The sequence below is a fragment of the Magnolia sinica genome, chromosome 4, assembly GCF_029962835.1.
Source record: "Magnolia sinica isolate HGM2019 chromosome 4, MsV1, whole genome shotgun sequence".
Lineage (NCBI taxonomy): Eukaryota > Viridiplantae > Streptophyta > Magnoliopsida > Magnoliales > Magnoliaceae > Magnolia > Magnolia sinica.
In genome coordinates this window covers 110,688,995-110,695,336 of record NC_080576.1, presented here as the reverse complement: position 1 = coordinate 110,695,336, position 6,342 = coordinate 110,688,995, and positions in this window count along the sequence as shown.

Genomic DNA, 6,342 nt, shown 5'->3' with positions numbered 1-6,342 from the left:
ATCATAGTGGACCATGTTGACATGGGCCACCTTCCTGACAACCATAACCAGTGATATATGCACTCATGGGGGCCCACACTAGTAGCCCCCACATATATAAAGAAAATAAAAAAAGAAGAAGAGGAGGATGAGGAGGATGGAAGGAGGGGTGTAGAGTCACCTCAAATGGATGGATGACTTGATGATGATGTGTGGTCCACTCCCTTTAGGTTGATGATGGGCCACACCTTGGCCCCACTATCTCTCACTCTCTCTTAAAATCTTAAAATTTTCTAAGTATAGCAAAATGATGAGTGTAAGAGAGCTCCTACTCTTATATAGGGAATTGAGATGGGGTGGATGGTGCTAAGCATACATTAGTAAAGGTGAAAGAAATCTAAACATGCATTGGCCAATTCATGGATAAGGGTTTTGGGTTGTAGGTGATGTATGGTGGATGATGAAGTGGAGTATTGCAATTGGTTGTTTGAAGTGATATAGCACAAAACAAGACATGCATTAGATGCATGTGTAGGATGAGGTGGACATGGACCATGATTAGTTTCTAAGTCATGGGGAGAGGGCTAATAATGAGTTTTTAGGTAGAATTTAATTTTGTCTTATAGTGCATTGTCTTATATATGTTAGTTCTTTATTTATCATGTAGTGATTATCTTATCTTTTGATAATTTCTATGTTTTAGAAAGTGGGCTTTGGGCCCACATGGGCTCAAGTCCAATGGGCCTAGTACAATAAATATTGCTCATGTTATAGGATACGTAATTTGGGTTGTGAATTCGATGAGTCGTATGTTACTAACGGAGTGTTGGATTGACACACAATTTTCGCCATGGCAACCATAACGACAGTCATGACAAATGTTTCGAAGGCATTCAAAACAAATTGCTCGGGTGGGGTTGCTCGGTGCACTAGGGTGTAGTGTATGGTTTATCAATGGTATAGATTGAAACATGTGTGCGCAGAAGCGGTGTTACAAAGGACCGAGATCGTACACCCCACTATAGGAAGCAATGGTGACAAAGACACCCACCGTTGAAACAGTTCAGGGGCCCACCACCATGGACCCCATTTTATGTATGTGTTGTATATACACGTTAGTGTTGGGACCATATTGTAGGATCCCATTGTGATGATTTGATGTATATCCATGACGTGCATGGCCCACAAATGCACTCGATCCCAATGTCAGTCGGACGACATAGATGAGAAAGAGTACCTGATGGAGGGTAGGGCGTTGCCAGGGGGAGAGACAAGGGAGAGGTGTTGTCATGAGAGAGAGAGAGAGAGAGAGAGAGAGAGAGAGAGAGAGAGAGAGATGGCTAGTGCCAAGGGAGATGAGCTCTTTAGCACTGATTTTTAATTTCCAATTAAAAAAAATTGATGGCCTTTACCCGTTGGCTAACTAAATAAAAAAATTGACATCTCTTAACTATTAAATAATTAATTTTTTTTTATCTAACTGGCCTTGGTTGTCAAATTTGGTAGTTGATTTTATAGCATTTTTACTTAGTACTTCCACTTGGAAAAAACTCATCCTTGAGTTATTCAACAATCATAGCTCATGATATATAATGACATGGGATTATAGTGCGTGTACATATGTACATGAGCATATACGCTTACGTTCATCCACTCATACATATGTAGATCCATCAATTTGCACAAGTTAACTATCAATGTGTGTGATTAATAATACGTCTAGTATGAACTATTGAGTTATAATTTTATATGTATAAGATTACATTTACCTCTTGTATTTGCAAGACTAACCATTCATCTATAGTCTAGCCTAAGCCTAACTATTGATCACACACTAACTTACTCATCATGACTCGGGACCGGTGTATCAAAATCACTCAATTTAAATCTCATATTTATACTAAAAGTTTACCCAAGTAAGATTTTCAAACTTGTACATGAATATTTCCCTTAGAGTTTATTTGCCATCTAATTTATTGATAAGGTCAAATAAGGCCGGATTAAGGGAAAAACAAATATCGGCTTGATCCAAAACTTTTGTAGCCAATCAACGGTCAATCACCACTGTTTCCTATGGTATGGTCCACCTGATAATTGGATCTGCTTTTTTTTTTCGGGGGCGGGGGGGTTCACGATCAGGGATCCACCCACCTGAGATTTAGATCTGCTTCATGTTTTAGACCATCCATAAAATAAGCTGCCAAAAAGGACGGACAATGTGGAAGTAAGTCAAATATATCAAGGTGGGCTCCCTGCCGAAGCCACGCCACCATTATACATATTCTCGGGAGTAGACCCAGGTCAAGAGCTGCTGTTGGGTAGGAGCCCATTACACGCTATTCTCGGGATTTAGACCCATGACTAAATTAGCGTCAACTACGGCCCATCTATCAGGGTCCCACACTTAGGAACGGTACTTTTCTCCTTTGATGGAACCGAAAGCATCTATTGGACGCCAATTACGTCCTACCCCCGGTCTCCAGCTGGGAGCGCGCAGGAGCTTTGAGTAGCTACCGTGATGTATGGGTCTTATCCACGCCGTCCATCCATTTTTTCGTATAATTTTATTGTGGGCGTTCAAAAATGAGGCAGATCTAACGCTCAAGTGGACCACACCACATGAAGCAGCGGTTGAAATGATTCTCACCGTTGAAATTTTTCTAGGGCCCACCGTAATGGTTATTTTCCATCCAACTTATTCATAAAGTTAGATATACCTGGATGAAGAGAAGAAGAGGAAGGAGAAGAAAAAACGAAAAAGGAAGGAAAAAAATGATCCATCTACCTTGGGTCAATCATACAAACGTACTCGGTATGAACGAACCTGGCTTCTACTTGGACCAATTCATGGCCCGAGGACACTATACATATTCCCTGGCTGTAAACCTAGCTAGGACTAATTAAGTTGTTGAGTACGACCCCATCTATCGCGATCCCACCATTATGAACGGCACTTTTCATGGTCCACCATTTTGAATGGTACGTTTCCCCTTTGATAGAATGGCGAGGACCAAAAGCATCTATTGCTTACAACCACCCACCTAACAAGATATTTTAATTAAAGTCACCCAAACGCTTTATTGGGCAGGGTATCTGTTATGGTTGTCAATGGATACTGGGACCTGCAGGAGCTCCTTGGACTTACATCCAATTTTAACAAGAGACGCTCTCATTTTTTGGACCCAGTAAGAGGTCAGCCTGGGTTTGCATTCACCGTTTGTGCCCAGTTAGGTTAAAAATCAAGTGTAATTGGGTTGAGTTGGGTCACCCCGGTTAAGTTGAATGACACACGCACATGTAAGAGAGACTGTTTACACACCAAACACATGTCAACTCGGCACATGTGTGTGTGATCTAATCCAGCCATTAGGCACACACAACCTCGTAAATGCCCTTATTTGTCATGTACCTAGTTTGAAACCTATATCCATACCTTAATTGAGTGCAAATGTGATTTGGATTCCAATGCCTTCTAAATACAAGCTTCTAAATGACCTTTGGATGTGAATTGCACGGATCAGTATCGTTAGCATCATGGCAGGCAATCCAAATTTGAGGTGAGCACATTCTCTATATTTCATACCTTGGAGAAGAATCATAAAAATTCAATAGCATCTTAAGAAGCTTAATGTCAAATCCATTGTTAATACCCTCCTAAAATGAAAATGTTATGATTACCTGTTTTTAACTCAATATAAAATTGCGGTTAGGTCCTCTTTACATAATCTCGGGACTTAGACCTGGGTCAATTAAGCTGCTGGTGGGTAGGAGCCCATTACACGTATTCTCAGGATTTAGACCCAGGACTAAATTAGCATCAACTAGGGCCCATCTATGGGGGGATGCGGATTACGTCCTACCCCTGCTTGAACAGTAATCCGTCCGGGCAGGGCTCCGTAGGGCCCACCATGATGTAAGTGTTTTATCCATGCCATTGATCATCATTTTCCTCGAATCATTTTAAGACATTATCCAAAAAATGAGGAAGGTCCAAGGCTTAAGTGAACCACAAAGTGGGGATTGAACGTACACCATTAAAAACTTCTTGGGAGCTGGAGAAGTTTTGGATGAAGCTGATATTTGTGTTTTCACTTCATCCACGTCTACATGACCTTGCGAATGGGTTGGATGGTAAAAATACATCACAGTAGCCCTTAGAAAGGTTTCAAGGGTGAGTGTCATTATCACTGTTGCTTCTTTTGGTGTGGTCCACTAGAGCTGTGTACCTGCCTAAATTTTAGGATTAACTTTAAAATGATCCGAGAAAAGCGATTAACAGCGTGGATAAAACACTTACATCACAATAGGCCCCACAGAACCCTGCCTGGACGGACGGGTAGGACGCAATCCGCGTCCCTATTGGGGTCCCACACTTAGGAACGGTACTTTTCTCTTTTGATGGAACCGAAAGCATCTGTTGGATGCCAATTTCATCCTACTTTGAGTAGCCACCATGATGTATGGGTCTTATCCACATTGTTCACCATTTTTTTTCCTATAATTTTAGGGCATAAGCTAAAAAATGAGGCAGATCCATGGCTCAAATGGACCACACCACATGAAGCAGCTGTTGTAATGGTTCTCACCGTTGAAATTTTTTTAGGACCCACCGTAATGTTTATTTACCATCAAACCTATTCATAAAGTTAGATATACCTGGATGAAGAGAAAACATAAATATCATCTCCATCCAAAACTTCTGTGGCCCCCAAGAAGTTTTCAATGGTAATATTTTAATCACCATTGTGTAGTCCACTTAAGCCTTGGATCTCTATCATTTTTTATCTTATACCCTAAAATGATACGAAAAAAATAGATGGACGGTGTGGATAAGACCCAAACATCACGGTGGCCACTCAAAGCTCCTGCCCGTTCCCAGCAGGAGACCGGCAGGGTAGGACGCAATCCGCGTCCCTATTCTAGTTTATAGTCTTTCCTCGTGTTAGATGATATTTGAATTGAAGTCACCCAAACGCCCTGCACGACCGGTAATTGAGGATCCATGCTATGGCTGCCAATGGGCATGGACTCACGGATACCCCTCAGACTCGTATACGATTTTGACAGGCCGGAGTCTCATTTATTGGACCTGTTAAGAAATCAGGCATGATTTACGCTCCCCTCTCACACCTGTTTAAAACTAGGGTGTAATTGTTTTCGAGTTCTATTTAATAGACTTAGTTAAGTCCTTGGGCAGAGTCCACTTAGTTTTAACAGTTTAATTAAGTGTATGTGTGTGTATAAATTTTTATTTTAATTTTTTTTAATTAAAGGAGAAATTTTCATTGAAAGGCAAGATATACAGAAAGCCAATTCCTGGGGGGAAAAACAGGCCTAAGCTAGACCCGCCTATCATATCCTATACATGGGAAAATCTGTGTTTAATTAAGTATATTAGATATGTATTGATTGTCTTAGCGAAAATGAGCTTTTTTAAGCCACACATGTAAGAGGACCTTTTTAAGGCATCATGCACATGTCAATATAGCACGTGTGTGTAATCTAATCCTTTCATTGGGTTGCACAACCATATAAATATGCTCTTATTTGTGGTGAACCTAGTTTGAAACCAGGATCAAAGGTGAAATGGGCACCTAATCTTGATTAGAAGGCATTGGAACTTCACCGGAGAATATGCAATTATTGGACCTGGACCTGACAAGACCATATCCTAATTAGTTCCTTGTGGCTACTATGAGACCCACATGCTGACTGCCCTACTGGAGGATATGCAATTCCCCTTTCCGGAACTTCACCGGAGAATATTAAATTTTTGAGTTTTTTTTTTTTTTGTCATAATGTTTTTAGGAAAATCATATAAAAATAAAAAATTAAAGTTACTTTTATTATAAAATAATAAATAATTCTAAAATGCTAAATATATATTTCTATAATAAAACAAGAAAATTTAACCAAAATAGCAATAATTTCACAATAAAGTTGTTATAAATTAAAATAATTTTCAAAATCTCTCCAAGTCGGTGATAATAATGCCGGGTCCACGTTTTGCTAATTAAAGTTAGGATATTTTGAAAATCTTGTGATTGAGGGAAGTCCATTGAAGGAGAAGAAAATCTCCGGTTGCATGTTATGGTTCATATGCACGCCACGTTTTGCTAATTAAAATTAGGATATTTTGAAAATCTTGTGATTGAGGGAAGTCCATTGAAGGAGAAGAAAATCTCCGGTTGCATGTTATGGTTCATATGCACGCCATTGATTATATGCATGCTGTACATAACTAATGTTGAACCGTCCATGCATCTAAAATCAAGCACATACGATCATCATGTGGCTCCACAAGAGCACAGGCATTTGAATCTTTGATCAATTTCTCTCAGCTTTTCATTTGTTTAGTGCAAA